The 20239-nt window shown below is 40.6% G+C and overlaps 1 protein-coding gene across 1 annotated transcript in view; it reads left to right on the forward strand.

The window, feature by feature from the left end:
• Window positions 1-20239, forward strand: part of pcdh9 (protocadherin 9) — a 183377-nt gene that overhangs the window by 88394 nt on the left and 74744 nt on the right. The window lies entirely within an intron of this gene.

The raw sequence follows: 20239 nt of genomic DNA on the forward strand, positions 1-20239 counted from the left end.
AGGCTCAACAAAAAGTCAAAAAAAGCAAAGCTGCAATGCCATTAGAATGCTCTTAGATTGATATTGAATTGCTTTACTTCCTCTTTAAGTGCTCTCAAAGTATGGCAGGCGTCCTTTGGGAAAACACAGATGGACTGTTTACCATCCCAGTGTCATTTCATATTTTCCTCATTTCACATGTTTAGTTTTGAATCCTCTCAGTTGGACATCTCTTCCCGTGTTCCTTTTTTTCATTATTTAAAAATGATTCACCTCAGACATACTGCATGTGACATTTTAGGGCAGTGACTAAGAGACACATCCAGGCCTCGCATGAAATGTTGACAGTTCTTTAAAAGCTTTTATTCAGCTGGAAAAAGTGACGTTGCGTGTGGGCAACTTGTGGTATTTTTAGTTCTGATGATCAAATAAATCCTCAAAACTCTTTATGGTGCTGATAACATAAGACATTTTGTTTCCTCATGTGACTTAATTATTTCATGTTTGTTCGGTATTAGTTTGAAATGCAAACAACAATGACTTATTGGCATCATACAGCATTTATCCAAGAAAGCCTACTAAATGACTACTATAAGTCAGCCGGTATTCAGTACTGTATGAAAGCATATCACAATGTTTAACTGGTGTGAGAGTTTGTGGGTTGACTTGACGTTCATCACAGTGTGAGAAGGTAAAAAGCTGGTTGCACCAAATTTAGCTGTTTATGTTGGGTTATGGTCTTAAGGCTTGAGACTAGAATAAGACTTGGATACGGTTAGAATAGCAGTTATGCATAAGGTTCACTATTAACTCAGGTAGGCTGATACAAGTTCAGTGTAGTAATACCAATGCATGCGTGTATGTGTGTTTGTGCCTTGTACTGAAATATTTATAGTTCTGTGTATCTGTGCCCATGGACAAACCCGTGTTGTGTCTTTGGCTTTGTGTCTCTCAGGGCACGGCAAGTCTTTTGTGTGCTTACAGTATGCTTATCCATTTTTGCATTGCTACCACTTTTTGGGAGTTAAGCAGTTTGAGAGAAACTGAGGGAGGCAAAAAGAAGGAGAGAGAGAGAGAGAGAGAGAGAGAGAGAGAGAGAGAGAGAGAGAGAGAGAGAGAGGAGGATGGGGAGGGGAGGGGAGGTGGGTCCTCGCTGCATCTTGAGCAGATTTAAACAGGCAGAGAACAAAAGGCCCGTGGAAGGGAAAGTATGAGGAAGGCATAGAGTGTATAATCTGGCATATATACTGTGACTCGTCTTTTCACCTATTTCCTGTTAAAGATACACGCTTCAGTTTTTTTCTTTTGCCGTTCTTGTAAGTTGGTGCTCCCACCCTTCCAGAAGTCAGGGTAGATCACTGTAAAAGTAATTTGAAATCATTTGTAATTCAAAGCACTTCAGAGGCCCCGGACTGTGCAGCCAATGCCTGAACAGAAATTAGACTCTGTAAGACAGCAAGAAGGGGAACTCTGCCTCCTTGAAAGTAAGAGTACATTACACATATTATTTCTGCACCATTTGGCCAAGCTTCTTAGCGTGCACACATACCGATCTGCTGAGTAAACATGTCTGTCTGATGGTGGAGTCAATTTGGACTGCGGTGTGCCCTTAAATGTATCAAATAATAACTTATGTTGCGTATCAGCTAAATGTCATGTCTTTTTTTAAGTTTATCTTCCCATCAAATGTGTAAACTTAAGTTAAAGCAGTGCTGAACTCAAGTGGCACATCATAAAGACATTATTTAATCAAAGGTCTTGGTATTGACCAGCTGAAGAGGATCATTTAAAGTAGTCTAACGATTTTACAAGTGAAATTTGAAACTTGATGATGTCTCTGACCTCTTCAGTCCTATCGTGGCACATTTTTTTTTATCACTGTCAGAAAGATGACTGGCCAAAAAGAAGACAAATGTCTGTTCAGAGGAGCAGGATGAGGGACTGAAATAATACAAATTCTGATTGATACAGACCTGAAAAAAAAAAAAAGACGTTCTGCAAGAAATGGAGTTATGTTTTTTTTTTTCACATCACAATACGTATTCATCAGGAGCCAAATTCAGGTCAGCAGTCTGTTCTGTCACCTTGTGTTCAGTCAGTTGAAATGCTGGTGTTTCTATGGCCACATACTGTAACGCACAGCGATAAAGCTATGTCAGCCTCTCCAGAGCAACTGAAGTAGATGGGAGCTGGTCTTCGACGTCAAAGAAAGGCAACAAATGAACACAGAATTGTTACAATGTATTCATAGCTTTGTTTCAAATGACTTTCACTATATGGTAAATTTGGATCATATTTGCAGCAAAGTGTAACTGTTCACTAACGTGATTTGCATGTTAACATGACCCGTTTGTGTAATTTACGGTATAAACTTCTGTTTAATCTTATGCAAATAATTGACAATGGCGGAGCTCCCGGGGCAAAATATATGCACCTTTCCAGAAAACAAGGTTTTCTATCTTCATGCATGCCGGGTGGATTGTTGCATGTACCATGAGTGAGACTCTCCCATTGGCAGTCATTGACATGCAGGACTGTGCCTCAGCCAGAGAAATGTTGTTTTCTACAAGGCTCCGTGTGCACCTGAGTCACTCGTCGCGCAGTTCCTTTATCAGAGCAAAGCAGCAGGATGGAAGAGCACATCTTGGGCTGATAGTGGGGCTGCCACTCCTGACTAATCCTGCTCACCGCCGGAGAAATAAAGAAATAAATAACCAAGGACTTGAGAAAGGAAGGGGGAGAAAAATGTAGTTGTATGGAGAGCAGTTCAAAGGCTTTCAGTCATATAGAGGAGATCTACTTCTGATCTCTAGATAAAGATGAGACTGTAGAGACAGTATATTGGCTTGGAAAGACAGACAGATAGAACACGAGGTAGGGGAAGTGTGTGTGTGTGTGTGTGTGTGTGAGCGATCACATAGTACATTTAAAAACATCCTATTGATTTTCACAAATCAAGTTTTCAGGTTGGCACTGTAAGTAAATTAAATATGAGAAGGCTGCGTGTGTATTAAAAGAAGCACATTCAATTGTAATGGCTTCTACATAACCTTCTCATGTACCTTTTATGGTGTCTGAGTTCAAAATCTGTTATTGCATTACACCCGAGACACACATTAGAGTGGGAGATGGAGGAGGAGAAGAAGAAGAAGGAATGCAGCGAATTCGATCATTTTCTTTTTAAAGCGGAGACAGGCGGGCCTTCTTTTCAGTTAAAGATGTTCAATATTGAAGACTCGGCTTTCATAGTTGGATTCTACAATGTGCAAATTTGCACCTACAGTATGTTAGACAACTTTTTTTCTTCTTCCGTGGCGGTGAAGTTTTAAACAGGATGAGAAATCAAATAAGATAAATCAACATAAAACTGGGAAAACAAATATATTATACAAACAAAACTGTAACTCCACATTCCAAAAAAGACAAGCTACAGACATAATGTAAAAATACAATACACTGTCATTGTTTAAAACGACGTTTTCATGAGGGTTAAACCCTCGGAGTCTCTGTAAATGATGTGAAGTGGGCTATTGCTCCAATCTTGTCAGACACAAAGAAAACTTGGATTCAAAGTCATTAAAATGGTTCATTGCTCTATTTTCTAATTTACTGAGATTAATAACAGGCGATTAAAACCATATACTCCAAGGAGTTCTTTAATTTGCAGGAATTTACCACAATACATTCCTCAAGGAGACTCACGAGTTACTGAATATAGTAAAGAAGAGAGATGAACAGAACTAAACAGAAATCACAGCTGACGATTAAAGAGGGGAACAAAATAAAATGAAAAAACTACCCTGACGTATGAGCAGATTCTTTAAAACTGAAACAAAAAAAAGAGACAAAAATCTCTCTCGGTCAATTCTGAAAGCGCCTCACAAACTGAAATAAAAGCATTTCAGAGCAAAGCGCTGTGATTCATCTGCCAAAGGCACACCGATGTGCAACATCGACAATCCCAGTGGAGTGACTGAGCTTTGGGAAGTATTGTACTTCTTTGTAGTGTCTTTTCTCCACAATGTGTGTTTTCAATACTAAATAGATAATGTAGCAGTCGAGAGCCCCGGAAGTACGCCTCCCTCAGCCTGTGCAGAGCGTGCTGAATAAGGGTATGTTCCGCTCCGAGGCAAACTGTGGCAATAAAGAGCCTTTCAGGCGGACAGGTTGTCAGCACGCGGTTCAGTCACTGATGGTGCGATGGCTTCTCGTACTGGATCCTTGAAGACTCTTTGACAGTGACGGGTGCATCTACAACATGTCTACAACATCCAGAAAAGATCTCACTCAAAAGGTTTGCAGTGACCATGTTTCCTATCGGTACCAAACCGGAAAGTACCAAGGGGTTTGTGTTCAGGAGGGAACCCAATTCTACTTTTTTTTTTTTTTTTTTAATAACACATGCCAGCAGTTATCTACATTCCGTCGTTTCATTCTACCAGACGTATTCAGAAAGCTGTAAGCTCAAACTGCTGTTAGCAATTTGTCTGGAGGACATGACTTGCTTAAATAGGAGGCATAAATCAAGGCATAAAGGAGGCATAAATCAAAATATGTATGAACTGACAAGGAATTGAAAATAGCTTTGAACCATAACTTTATAGTGACGTTTTATCTCACCACATTTCAATCACAACTGTTGCCTATAGGTTTAAGACAATCAACCAGGGACACAGCAGCAATATCCGATTTGTTTCGGCCTGTGTGACTGCCATGACAACTGCTAAATCAATGTTTTGACATCTTCATATACATCACAATTTTTTTTCCATTATGTGCGATTTTCTTTTTTTGTCTCCCTCGAAGATGCTATCCACAACTGAATATCAACACAATATCACCGCTCAAAATACACTCAGAAGAAAAGCTTCAGGAATGACATGTTGAATTAACGACAAGCTCAGCATTCTCTCCATGCAGATCGAAAGAGAAGTCCTGCATCTTCCTCTGGACTTTAGAAAGGCTCAGTGAAAGACATGGTACATGCACCCATTCCCCCTTGCTACCCACTTCCTTTGAAAGGATGACAGCTACATCACAGCGAGTCAAAAATTTGAAGCCAATACTTGGCAGCCCAGCGGTATTTTTTTTCTTTCTTTCACTCAGCAGCGGAAATCAGGGATCCTACAGACATCACAGAATTCACTTTATTTCCCTTGCTGCCTGTGCTTCCTCTGTTGTTATCCTCTGAAGGCTCAGTATGACCCCCAAACACACCAGGCACACTTTGTTGTTATTTTCAATATAAAATATCCATTCAGGGATTACTTGATGCGTCTCAGTGTTTATTCTCTACTCCGCCTACACGGTTCTCACTAAATGCAAGACAAATTGAGCATTTTTGGAACTGGCACTTCAGTCGAAGTGTTTGTCAGTGTCATGCCCCATATTGAAGCGTTTCAAAGTTAATACAGCAAGTGTGCATGACCATTGTGATTAGTTTGGGGCGTATTTTAGGAAGCGCATTAACACTTGCTGTCCTTATGGTTGTTAACCGCACAGAATTCAGTAGTCAGAGAGAAAAGGGTGAAGACAAAAAGTGTTAGAGGGGGACAGACGGAAGACAGAGAGGAGAGACTTGAAATGGAGGAAGTGTAAGAGTGATGGACTTGGCTGCCCAGTTAGCCGATGAGATGGAGCTACATGCTTCTGTGTTGTGTTATGCATCACTGATCTCCTCCTGCAGACTCACCCACTAAGCTGTGGTCATGGCCACCATCTTCCCACATTTCTCACCAGCTCTCCCTATGGCTTTAGTCCCATGTGCTTCCTGGAAACCAATCCAGTAAAACCCCACCCCAAACTACCCATTCCACTCTCTCTCTCTCACACACTCACACACACACACACACACACACACACACACACACACACACACACACACACACACACACACACACAGGAAATCACGTGTATAATTTCCACACAGCATTCATGTTTTTATGCTGTCATATCACTTGAAAGCAATGGACGTGTAAAATCATTTGACACAAGGCATAGCTGTCTAAAAAAAACATGATATGTTGTCTTCTGTTGTGTGCTTTCGTGGCACCAGTGTGAACCAGCACTGCTGTTTCTAATCAGACAGAATGCTTTACAGGACACTCACAAGGGTAGGGCCAGGGTTCTCAGAGGTGAGCACTGTTCCAGTGTTGGCCATTTATCACCACTGCAGTGGGGATGGAGGAGGCACGCTGTGAATGCAGAGTGGTATTATGGGATCCTGGTCTCTTGATGTTGCCAGTGATAAACATTATGCTTGAGGCCAAGTGTGTCTTCCGCCATTATTTAGAGGACTCTGAATTGGAATTCCTTTCCTGCAGGCAGACCAGGATTACTTAGTAGATGGGATGTTTACAAACACACAGTCATGTTTTTATGGGACAGATAAAGGGTATGATGAATATTGTTTCCTTTATCCTTCAATAAACAATTTGTACTGGTACAGGTTATTGGTTGATTCTAAAAATACGAAATATGAAAAAAAATTGTGTTCTGTCATGCTATATTCAATTTAAGTCAATTTAAGTGTAAAACAAGGGTTTTTTGCACAATACTGTATTTATGAAATGCATCCTTGCATGGCATCCTGTAATCTATGTGATTAATACAATATTTGTCCAAGTAGATTTTTATCTTTATCCATTCTACTTCGAAATGTGATGAAGAACCACTGAACTGAATGTCTTTTCCACAACTCTCAGTTCACGCTACTTTTAAAGAATAGCCTATTCATTGTAAATCTTTTCGAACCATGGTTTAGTTTTAAAACCGTATCACACAGTTTCTGTTGGAGTCGCATTGTTTGAGCACATTCAAAAATGGAGGCATTAGAACAGGGAATTATTACAAAAAGGCCAAAACAAAGAGGGACAAACTGTTCACATGTGTACCATTGCAGATTGCAACGAGTTTAAAAGAGCATCTGTTGCCACGCTCTGAAGATGGAGAGGGTGCTGCACTGAATGAGAGCTGTTATGGCAAATGTGTCCTCTTCAGTGAATAGATTCCACATTCTGTTGTCTGTTAGTGCCACACAACTCTCCAAAGAGCTCTGACGACCATGACTCATTTTAAAGACTAAAATATACACAAAATAGGCTCACAGCAGATTTAGTTTATGTATATAGAAGCATTAATATATCAATTTATAGTTGCTGGCTGTTGCGTCTTCATCAAGATGAGTGGTCTGCACTTCTGAAAGGATCAATTAGTGATTCCTCTTTGAACTAAAACAACAATAAACACTGTCGGTTTCAGCTGATTGCAGACCTTTTGCTCTCTTTCTTCAGCTTCTTGTCACTTATATCAAAAGGACACATTTGACTGGCTTGTAAACATCCAATTTCAAAGGCCCATTCCTGTTTGGAGTGGTAGGGCAAAGCAGAAACAATATATCCTTCAAATTCTGTTTCAAAAAAAAGAAAAAAAGAAAAAAAAGGGGGGCAGTTTCATGATCATCCCTTACAAAATGACATGCTTTCATCCTTGCCACATCCTCCCTTGGTATGTCACTGTATCTATCCCATCCTTCTTTTGCCCTCCTTTTCTTTTTCTTTTTTTTTTTTGCTTTTGGCAAGAAAAGACAGCAGACATGAAACATTTCCCCATTTTTTTCTTATCTTTGACAAGGTTTGTGAAGACCAGTTGGAAAGAGGAGGTGTGCCATTTTTCTCCAACAGCCAACCAACAAAATGTAACAGCTTCCCTGCACTGGAGAGATCACCTTTCCCTCAAAGGCCCAAACACCAGCAGCACCTTCTTTGGCACTCGTAAAATGAATGTTGTGAAGGGACATCAAGAGCATATCCTGTACTGCATACTCATGCTGCAGCAGCTTGCAGGCAGCACCTTATTTTTCGTGTCTAATGTACAAATTTCCCCCCATTTTCTTTTTCTCTCTTGTAGTTATTATATGTTAAGCTCTTACGGAAGGGTGAGTGAAATTATATTGTAATTATCCACATAGAGATTTTGATAATATCAAGCTACTGCCTTCTACCCACTTAAAACCTCCTGCTCAAACTTCCCGGTAATAGGCTTGTCTCAGACACAAAAGGCTGAACTTGACATACCTTTTGATGTCCATGGTTGTTGGCAGGTTGATGGACAGCCAAGAATGGCAGGGTGCCCCCTCTCTGGCTAATTAGCGCATAGGAGGAAATTAATGCAATTCCAACAGGGCTAGTACTTATCAAAAAATTCCAATCCCCCGCAAAAACAATAATAGGCTTTTTACACCATAGCCTTCTAGAAAGGACTATTATCAGGAATTGTAGCCGTTTGAATGGGCACAGTGAACACAGATGGTATCAGGAGGTCAGGCTACTTGAGCTAAAAGATGTATGAGATGGTAATAGAATGCTAGATATTCTGCAAAAAAAAAACTAAATAATATTACAAATGCTCAAGCTTGGAAAAGCTGGATGTAAGTGTGCAACATGTCCAGTGGAAAGATTAAAAGGGCAAAAAAATTGGGTTTCATGGGACCAAACATTTATCAGCTCAGCTTCCCACAGAAGTGGAAGCCAGACGACCCTGAAAAAAGCTGCCAGCGTAGCACAGGGCAGAGCAGAGAGTCTGTTTTGTAATGGATGGAGGATTTTTTCTTTATATATTCAGTACACATAAACACATCAGAGCACACCTCGCTTGGGGGAGGCGACAGGGGCTGCAGAGAGAGTGTGTAGTGGCATAGAATTACCATGAATAATTAAAAGACTGGTGTGAGCATTCTGGTAGCTCTTTGATTGACTCTGAAAGCCCCAGGAAGAAATTGGCAGATGAGAGCAAACTGCAAAATGGCCAGCTCTTTGCTCTCAGCTCCCTGCCTAAGATTTTCTCAGCTAAAAACTTGAATCAGCAGTATGCTGGGAGGCCCTTTTTGTGTCTGTCTGCTCCCCAAATTCTGCTCATCAAAAAAGGAAAAAAGAAAAAGAACATAAGTTGTCATGTGGGCCTTGCGACATGCATTTTCTTGAAGGGTTTCTGTTTATTCATCTACTCCTCGGTGAAATGTAATGGCTGGCAAACTGTTGAAGATGTCTCTTTCTTGGATTGTAGACTCATATTCACAGCTTGCAATCACATAACTACAAAAGAGCAAAAATGGCTGACAAATGTCACTGCCGGGGAGAGTGGCCCATGGGGTGTCATCGGCAAATTTGCTGAGTGCACAGGAAGGAGAGGTCAACAGGGACTGGGGCTTGGCAGCAGCCCCTCACCTTCCCAGAGTGTCCGGATGTGGGCGGCATCCCATTACTCATCCATATCATTTTGCCAAGCCAGCACCAATGTCCTTAGATATGTGACATGAAGGCCATTCAGCTAAATGAAACCTGCAGGTGACTCATGTTGTTCGGTTATAGGCCAGAGACAATCACCAAGATGCTCAAGTAAAACCAGTGGTATATTGGTTGGATTTTTCAAGCCACGTTGAACTGTTTGGATGTTACGCTTTGCCTGATGCTGCCATGCAACAGGTTTAGTTAGCCAGGGAGGAAGTTGTCCTTCATCTTACCTCTCAGATTGTTCAGGAATATCCTTGTCATCGTCATGTGTATTTCATTAAATCTGCTCTTCGACATTCCTTCTGTCAGTCCTCACCAATGTCAGCATGAGAAAAGGACTGAACATTTCACTTCTACAATAAGTGGAAGATTCACTGTCAGCATGTTGCCATGAATAGTGCAGGTTAAAAGCAGTATCCTGTATGCAGTCTGTATGACTTGAGGGATAATTGATATGGAAGGGTGAGCAAATTTAGAGTTGTCTTCTAAATACACACTATTACCTAAACATACTTCATTTTCTCTGTGGCCATGGCATAAAGATCCACTAATCACTTTCAAGATCACCTGATAGAAAATGAAATGTCTATAAATGATAATCATTGAATTACAGATAATTTGAAAGACAATTATAGTTGATCTGTTAGTTATATTTTATTTAGGAAGGCACTGATTTGTCTGCCTTTGGTTTTGTTTGTTAATATAGCAAGATTAAGAAATTCTAACCAAATAACAGAACATGTAAAAAATCGGAGTGTTAGGAAATGATGGCTCTTGCCCTATGACATATGCATATTATGCAATATCCTCTGCAATATCCTTTACCATATTTGGCATAATGCTGAAAGAGCTTTCATTTAACAACTGCCAGCTACCAGCAGATATAACACAGATCTTGCCACTCAACACAAAAGCGCCATTCATTGACAATCACCTTTAATGAAATGTCAGATGGCTGCCTACCCACCTGACTGCCTGACCTGAATTTGCCGTTTAATGCGCCTTTGTGCGGTGAGAGAAAAATAGCTGGTTGCTGGGGAAGATTCTTCCTACAAAGGAGACACATTTTAGCCTCCTGAAAGCATACCCTCACTCGCATGCAGCCGCAAAGAGTGGACTTTCACATTGTGGTGTTTGTACACATAGTTCAGTATGTTTCTACCAAGGCTTCATCTTAATAGGACCACAATTCAGCACTATGTATTTTGTTTTGGCTATGTAGAATACATGGTCTTATGAGCAAGACTTCTCTTTTTGTCTTGATTCAGTCTATTTCAATTTATTTGACCTTGTGGCAGACAAGTCCATTTTCCTATCTTTAACATCTATTTCTACTGCTGGGGATTAAACAGTGTTGATGAAGAACGTAAACGTACTGCATGCCTAACTGTCCCTTCCTTTTCCTCCCCTCAAACATGCAATCGTTGAGCTGTCGTCAAGCATTCATATGCAATACGGCTCCAGCTAAAATGATGTAAAAGCAGTTTCTGTCCTGAGTCAGTGTGTATAGAAACACTACTGTGATTTTGGGGAACCAATAAGTTCTCTAAAATAGTATTTAGAGTGACTAGGAAAATGTTGCACAATAAATTTAACAGAAAAGGGCAAAAACTAAACATTGTCCCTTTGCGTAACCAATTTAATTTACAGAGAGATGTATGGACGGGAATGTACTATTCATCTGCCATGTTTGGCAGTTTGGTCAGAACTTTATACCTCCGCTGCTTTCTACTGAGGCGTGAAAGGTTTGACAGAATGACGATAAAGAGAGGTATGCTGATACAATGGAGGAGGTGTGGATTGCTATATGTCACTGTCAGTAATACGTTAGCATGACTAGCATCGAGATGTATTGACGCCACAGACGACCCACAATTTTCCACTCTCTTCCATATTACCCATGACCACAAGAAAGCCTCTGGCAAAATATACCTTGAAAGTAGCTTTGGATAGGATGGAAAGTGTGCGTGTGTGTGTGTGTTGAGAGAGAGAGAGGGGGGGATGGGAAAAGAAGGAGAAGAAAGAGAGAGAGAGCACTGTAGGTAGGCAGTGAAAGTAATGGTGCTGTTTATGGATTGGGGCTATTTTGTACATCAAAGTACACAGAAAAGGAGAGAGAGACAGTGAGGGAGAGAGAGGGAGGGGGGAAGTCTGCTGCAGGCCATTTGATTGTCATTGTTTCTCCTAGGTCACGTGGGAGTGCATACGCCTTGTTTTTATTCTTTTTTGTTTTCCGTCTTCTGTTCTTCCTTTCTCCCCGGTAATATCAAGCAACGCTGCTGAAAATGCTATTGACATAAGACTATAACAAGCACAGCTCGCTCTTCTTTGTTGTTTCCATGGATCAAAAACTCCAGATTGCTCTGTGTCCTGCCTCTCTTGGTGTCTCTCTAATATGCTGTGTGCGACCTACCCTCCTAAGCCTTTCATAATCATTTTAAAGTAGTCAGTCTTAATCGCTTCATCCCTCTCCTTAATCTCATCATACGTATTCTTTAATCTCCTCATAGGAATACTCTGTCTGCATACAGTTATTCTCAACGTAATCATTGTGGATATATGGTCTAAATGCACACGTTTCATTTTTCTTTTTGGCCCGACATTTGGTTTCATTATTCCCTAATCTGGCTAACCCCCCCCCCCCCACCACCAACACACACACACACAGACACGCACTCAAATGTCCAACTGATATCTCAAAAGGCACGGGATATGCAGCTGACTGTCCATTCCACATGAAAGGTGAATTTAAATTTGAGAAATTATGGTTTCTAAGCCGAGTCACAAGTGCAGAAAGCCATTGAAATCCAACGAGAGAAGGTCCGTCATGCTTTGACGTACATTTACACCCATGTTAATCACAAAGTCGCAGAATGGAGCCTCTTCCTTTTTCTTGACACTCCGCGCAGTGTCCTTCAGGTCTCCTTCCAGCGTCATGTGTGAGAGCCTGTCCAAAGAGATTTGACAAGGGCCCTGCAAGGAGAAGGAAATAAAACCCAGAGAGATGAGGCAAACATATTAATCTTGTTAAGTTAAACGCCGACCCCCCCCCCCCCTCTCAGTGCTCCCCTGCTCTACTCCTCTCCCCATTCCACACCCAGATAATGTGCAGTTCTCGCAGTGAAAAATCAGCTAATTTCAGACCACGACTCAGTCTGACTTACAGAGGCTCTTAGGGTGGTGCTGAGCTCTGTGCTACTTCTCCATTAGTCGCCCCCCACCGCTGCCATTGCCTTTGTCTCTGTTGCAGATTCTGCGACTGACTGTGTTTCTCTCCAACACACAGGCACACTCGTTCAATCATCACTCCCCGTCTCTTTCTCCATGCACACACTTACAGGAAAAACAGTCGGGCACATTTATCTCGGCCCATCCGTGACCTTGAGATATATGATGGATGCGGGTCTCTGATGTAAGTGAGTTTTAAGTTTTAGATTGACAGGGATGGAACATATTGATTATATTACTGAGGGAGAAGGAGAAAGAGGAGTGGGGTGATAGGCAAACATAAAATCACACAAATTACAGGGTAGAAAAAAAGAGAGGGAAAAATAAATGCTTCCATAGAGCGTGCAGAGTTGACGGACTATGTTTCCCCCTTGTGGTGCTGGCAAGCAGGTAGGATGCATTTGTAGTGTGTCTTTAAAACCAAAGCGGAGCATTTGAGGAAATGGGAGTTGGAGTTCTCTGTGTGCGGTGATTGTGTTCCCCCTGGGGAATAAAAAGGGCATGAAATTAAGCTCCATTTTGAACTCTGATATCTCTCTCTGTCTGTCTCCCAGACTAACCTACTCTCTCTTTCTCCCACTCTCTCTCTCTCTCTCTCTCTCTCTCTTACTTCCTCCTCATGCAAAAAATCCAAACGTCTATAACTATCACGGAAAGAAACATCAGTGTTGTGATTCACACTGTTGGTGTAAGCCTCATCCCTGCACCCACAGCCCTCTATCTCACACCTCCTGACTGAACCATTTCAACGGTTCTGGAAGGCAAGTACTGTGTGCATGTTAGGTTTAAAAAAATAAAAATAATTCAAATATGTTCGATAAGTGGTACTTTTTACACAAAGTTCAAACTTTAAAGTATTTGACCTTTTCATCTGCTCTCACGAGCAAGAAAGAAACGAACTGAATCTGCCAGATATTTAATTTTTTCCTCGTCTGTCAGTGTAGCAAATTGGGAAATCTTATCAGTCATCTCTGGCAGATGCTGTATAGCAAAAGGGAAAATGGCTTTTTAAAATTCACTTGAGTGACTATCTATGCCATTCCATGCTTTTTACTGGTGCAGTATGTTGTCTCCTCACTGAGTAATGAGATTATTCTTTAGCTTAAGTGACCATTGAAAAGCCCACATCTCAGTCATATCCGGACAGATTTCCTTTTTACATCCTCTGGATCTCCTTGCTTCTGCAAGACAATGGAGGTCAGCCCACTAATGCTGACCACGGCTTTTCAGAGGGCACAGGAGAAAGACAGAGACAGAGAGAGAAGCAACTGCAGGAGATGGTAGAGCACTGCGTATTGAACCGTTGCATCTCTGCACTTGTTGCAGCACTATGCCATTAAAACCATACATACTGTGCCTTTTCTATATGTTGAGACAAAAATGCAAGGAAAAAAAACAAACTATTGTGTAAGTTAAATGCCAAGTTGCATCTATAATAATATCACAAGGGGCAGCTCCTGTTTCTGGCTTCATGAATTACATTGGGAATGTATCCGAACTGACCAACAGATGGAAGGGAGACACGTCTGAGCTGAACCTTGTGTCACTTGGCTGTTAATGCTTGCTGGTGCAATGTGTGTGTGCGTGAGTGCGTGTGTGCACGCATGTGTCCTCACCAAATGCTCAAGCATATGGTCACCCTGTGACTGCAGATATGCCATTAATGCTGCACGGCCCTGAGAGCTTATACCGTGTGCGTCTTTCACTCTGCGATGCCTTGATGGCACTGCCTGTCTCCACCATTATGCTGCTGGTTTTAAGCTCTTGATGACACTCTACCATGAAAGATGAAGATTATTCCTCAAATGTGCAACAGAGATGGGGCAGATTATCTCCGCGCAGATATCGCTACACTGCTGCAATTTAGTACCGATGCTCTCGGTTTCCCCGGCAGCCTAATGTTCGGCTGCATGCAGCTGAAAGCTTTAGTTTATTCATGATATCAGAACGTGGCACTTTTTTGCAAGCTTTCTAAAAGGAGTTACATAACATAACAACTGCAGTGCTAATGCCTCTAACGTCAACACAAATGGCATTCAGTCAGACATCAAAGATAGAGTCTATAGTATTATGAATATATGCTTTTTTTGGTGACCTCATATGAGGATTAACTCTATTTTGGGATAAAAAATCTGTTTATAATAGATGGCATAAAAGTTATTCTTCCTGGGAAAACTACAGTAACATGAATTGGAGGCTGACTCCTAACACCACTGACAGAGAACTAGGGCTGGGAAATGTGGCTATGTGTTTATAGTGTAGGTATAGGCCATGACATTTGTCTGAGCATTATAGATTATAAACTGAAAGGCTGTGTCTGGCAAAGATCAAACTCACAGCTTTACTCATTCATAAAACCCATTCTCCCATCATTTTTGCTTTATGGCTCTCTAATGTGTGCGCAGGTATTCAATAGTGTCTCTGTAATGGATTAGGACTCACACATCTGGAACATCTACTCCATGCTAAACTATTTGTGTTGAATCAATTTCAGGTCAAATTGCCTTGAAATGTGCATTTTAAAATGGATGAGTTTGAAGAGATGAACACTGGGAGGCCCGTGAGAGTCCAGCAAAAATCACAAGGGGTATGACATTCTTTAGCTAAGAGAGAGGCAAGAACCCTTTCAAGAACAAGTACAGGGAAATAATTGGAGTACAAGTGCTAGACTCGCATTACCGGATCATGAGGGTAAGTGCTTGGGAGTTTGTGTGTGTGTGTGTGTGTGTGTGTGTGGACAGAGAGAGGAAGGCACGAATAGAGACATAGAGAGACAGACAGATAAAGATGGAGACACAAACACACAGATAGATTGCCCAAAATGTTGGTGGGTACCATGGGAGGTCAAATAAAAAGGCAGTGACTTGACCTGAAACAATGTTTCACAGCTTTTGAATGAGAGCGAGGGAGAGAGATGGAACCTCATGAGATGTGTCTGGGGTTAACAACCAGCTAAATGCCCAGTCTGAGTGTCATTGACACCATTTACCCTCTCATACGTCCCAGAGATGAATGGAAATGTTTTTCCTGTGCCACTCATTGCGTTGGTAAGTGCAGACACACATAGCTTTCTCTAAAAAAACAGATTGATTCTTCTCTGAGAGGTGACAAGTACTATTTATTTTATCTATTTTTTAAACCCAAGAAGCCAATATGAGTCAAAGTAGTGCAAATGCAAGTTATTTTCATTCTCATTCAGCTCTGATGTAGTCAAAGGAGTTTTTGAATTCCCAAGTAGGGAACATGACATTTATTCTCCGGTGACATTGAGAGTTTTGGTTGTTGATTAAAGAGCAAAGGAAAACACGAGAGCGGGAAACAGAGCAACTATAAAAAGAAGGGGAAAAGTCTGGTTCGCATGCTATGTTTATTTTGTTTACAAAAAGATATATTATCTAAAAGAGAAAGTAAAAAATGGAATTAACAGAGTTACAAGACATGACAGGAATCCTCTGTAGATAAACATCAATGCTTATATTATTTATTTGCTTTTAGAGAATACCAAGAAAAGACATTATTTGACTGGGTGTTTCTATAACAGTAACTTATTCAAGGAAATATTATTACTTTTGTTTGTGGACTGAGGATTGCCAATATGATTCAATTTTAAGCAAGTCAGGAGATTGGATGGCATAGGACAAAAATAATATTTTGTGAGCTTGTTTTCAAGATGTTGTTCTGTATGTGCAAAACTGCTTCATAACAAATATGTTCATATTGTATGCAAATTATTTTAGGAAACTTAACACCTCCAACATTATGTCACATTATTATCTATATATGTATACATATATATATATATATGTCAGTGGCGGGCTGTGCATTTTATACCTGGGCCTTCACTGCTGTCCTGCAGCTGAAACACAGCTACGGTTATTATTTGTTTCATGTAAAAATGAAGCTCAACACCTATAAATACACTAACTGCAGAGTGCAGATATATGAATACGCCGAGACTGCGTCTCCTCTCTGCTCTGACAGCTGCGCGAGTAGCCGCCTGTGAGTGCTTTGAGGCGGCTCACGGCAGCACCTGCTGCTCGTTCACGACAGTGCAGAACGTACGTGCTTTCACGTCAGAGTCAAAACACCAGTAAAGTCTCCAACAACACCAGAAAAAGTCGCTAGATTTGTCGCTAGTAGCTTTTGACAAAGAAAGTCGCCAAGAGGGTTCGGAAAGTCACCAGATTTAGCGAGAAAGTTGCCAAGTTGGCAACACTGGCACTGGCTAAATGTGTCCCCAGCACAACATTGGACGCAACAATAGTTCCTATCACATATAAAACCAAACAAAAATCCATCTTCATAAAAACAAGTTGTACAAATAATAATTTTATTAAAGTTACTGCAGATGTAAAAACAAACGCAGTTGACTTACCAAATGCTGTTCACTTAAAGACAAACTCCATCCTCCTTTCTTTGTTGACAAAGAGTTTAATCCCACAGTTAAATCCCAACTCCCAAATCTGTTTCTCCTCCTCCTTCAGCCATTGTCATAGTCTTCAACCAATCAGATCTTTAGTTTGACATGTTGGGCGTATTCTTTGATGTGCCAGAGCCTGCTAGCTGGCCTACAAGTACGTCAGCATTAACACGCAGCTCAGTTTTCAGGTGCAGCGCTGCAGTGAGGTGCATTGTGTGCTGTGATTGGTCAGTGGGCGAGCACGTGACTATTGGAAAACGAAACCTAAGCAGAGGCTTAGTCGGAGTAGTAAGAGTTCAAATTGAAAGATATGGAAGAAATTATGACATTTTTTGCATTTTGCTTGGTGTAGATTATAATTTTTTTTACCTAGCTTTGTTTTTTTAACACTCAATGGCTGAAGGAGGAGAAACGGATTTGTGAGTTGGGATTTAACCGTGGGATTAAACTCTTTGTCAACAAAGAAAGGAGGATGGAGTTTGTCTTTAAGTGATCAGCATTTGGTAAATCAACTGCGTTTGTTTTTTTACATCTAATATCTGAATGGCCCGTGCCATCGAGTGTTTAGCAGAATGTGTGTTGCTGCTGTTGTTTTCCCGTTAAGCTAGTTTAGCGTAGCCTCCCAGAACACTTGCGGTGCCTCAGTTGCTTTTTGTTTTGTTTTTTTTTGTTCCGGGTTCAGAGGTCACAGCCCGTTGTCTCCTATGTGAGCGCAGAAAACATTATATTTCCCACAATTTAAGCTTTACTATTGTTCGGTTCGTAAGCCTCGTACCGAATGGTTTAATACGAATAAGTGTGTTCAGCTGCAGGACAGCAGTGAAGGCCTAGGTATAAAATGCACGACCCGCCACTGATGTATATATATATATATATGTATATATATGTGTGTATGTATTTAATTTAATCTTCATCAAACTTAGTATATATTCAATTTACATGAATCAAACAAAACATATGAGCTCGTTGAAGGTGTGGCCTAATGCACTTAATGGACCGTTTCTTTTCAAAGCTAAATTTGGGTTGCAACAAAATTAGGGAATGTTGTACATATAGCCACATTGTATAAGTATGTAACATCTCATACAATTTGACGAACAAGCATGTGCATGGCATATTTAAGAATGGCACCAATAGCCCCACCTTGTGGCCATTAGTGCTCATAAACTGCCAAATGTCTTTTTAACATAACATTCCATGGTAACCATTTTGAGCAAAGTTGTACCTATGTCTCTTGTACTTTCTGTGAAAATGCAAAATGTGTTTTGACAATTTACAGAACTATGATTATCGTACATATAAATCACCAGAAGCAACAGCAGCAGATACAGCAATCACACGCAATATATTCAGGAATTGCGAATAATCTAGCTCTAAAAATATGAATCCATTGTATCCTTTAAGCAGTGTAAACCTGACAGCATGTGTGCAGTATAAAACTGTCATTCCCAAAATAATGGGAAAGTAAATATAGGCTGCCAGTGAACATAATCCAGGCAGCAATTACATTTCCTCAAAAAAACTGTATATAAACATATTTTGTAGGAGATACAGAAGGGTGAAATGTTTGGGGTGGGTTTTGATGCAAAGGAAACCACAGAACCTTTACCACTTGCCAGTCCAGTGGAGCCTGGCCTTTATAAACATTACAAACCTCAGTTCTCTGAATGAACAGAAACTGTCAAGTTCTCGCTCCTCCCAAACACTACTAACAAGGATGCTAATTTGTTGTAAAAGACCACAAGAATTGTTGAGGTGTGAGTCAAGTCGACAGATTTAGTAGGAGAGACAAAGAGAGATGGACTTGCCATTGCAAGGTGAAGGCACAGAAATACATTACTGACCAAGAAAAATAGATGCTCCTTCTTTTGCCACAGAGAAAAGACACACTTACATCTCGCTACCGTGTGAAAAAAAAACAGAAGCCATGTACTGCACATCAGAGGTGTGTACATGTGTGTCATTATGGCTAACTTCTCAACATTTCACCTGACAGACAGCTAACGTTTTATTTTAGCTTAAGTTGTTAATGGGTGAAAAAACAATGGAAATGTAAAGTTTGTTCCTGAATAGCACAAGAGGTCGTTTTAAAAATGATAAATCTTCTCTTGCATTCCTACTGTTGTTCTGTGTCGTTATACACTGACTTGAATTCTACTAAATAAATATAATTGATTTATATACCACTATGCATTCGCATGATATGATTTATATTGACAGAATACGTTTAATTATTTATTTAGATCCATCATTTACGAATGTCTTGTTCCATTATTTGTCTTGATCCTTTGTATGCTCCTTGGCAGTATACAGTGGATCCCTTCCCTGTCATGCCAAAGAGGCAGATTCAGACTGAACTGAATTGAGAGAGACAGAGATAGAAAGAGACAGAGACAGAGAGACAGGGAGATATTGATAGACTGATAGAGTGTGTCTCTCTCTCCCTCTCTCTCTCTGTATGTTGAACTTTATAAGCTGACAGCTGCAGTGAAGGGTTATCATGATAGTCAAGCAATCCGCACCTTGGAAAACAAAGGATTTTGCTCTTATACAACTTACGTGTCTCAGTACATGCTCTCAAAACACATATGGAATCTCAGTTCTCCTTTATTCTCGGTTTGTCGCCCCCTTGGTTCTATCTCTCTCCCTCTCCCTCCCTCCCGTATTTTATCCCTTCTTTTCCTTTTCTTTTGTTGAAAACCTGTCTTTGTTTGCAGTGGTTATACCATTGGATATCAAATACAGAAACAGAGCCCATCAAACTAATGTTTGAGAGATCGCTGTTCGCAGCTGTACCCTTTGATTTAAGTACAACATTATTTCCTAAGACCAATGATTACAAATTAAATTGTTTTTTTTGATGTGCTTGAGACAAATAGCATTTTAGGAGCCTCACTATTTTACTCCTTCCGTGCTTTGATAAAAGAGAGAGCATACTTGAGATGATTAAAGACCGAGACCTCTCTGGATGCGCATTAATTAGCCGTATCAATTTTGCCTCGGATTGTGATCACCTTGGGTAAGTGTTCAATGTGCTCATGTCATAATAAGGTGGAATATAAATCCATTTGTATCTTCAGTGGTAATACAGTTTGAAACAGCCGTGCCTGGAAGACAGCTTTTCTAAAAATCTCTTTGATGTGTTTGCACTAGATCTTATGATTAGGAAGAATTTTTGGAGGCTGGAGCGTCAAGATGATTCGTACTTAGAAAGTGACCCTTAAGATGAAAGCCACTGATTAGTGAAGAATGAAAACCCACCCGATCTGTCCTACACACCGTAAAGGAATGCCTTCGTCCTCAGCTTTTTTTGGAGGTCAAT

The sequence above is a fragment of the Anarhichas minor genome, unplaced genomic scaffold (assembly GCF_050575085.1).
Source record: "Anarhichas minor isolate MPS153535 unplaced genomic scaffold, ASM5057508v1 ptg000062l, whole genome shotgun sequence".
NCBI classification, from domain to species: domain Eukaryota; kingdom Metazoa; phylum Chordata; class Actinopteri; order Perciformes; family Anarhichadidae; genus Anarhichas; species Anarhichas minor.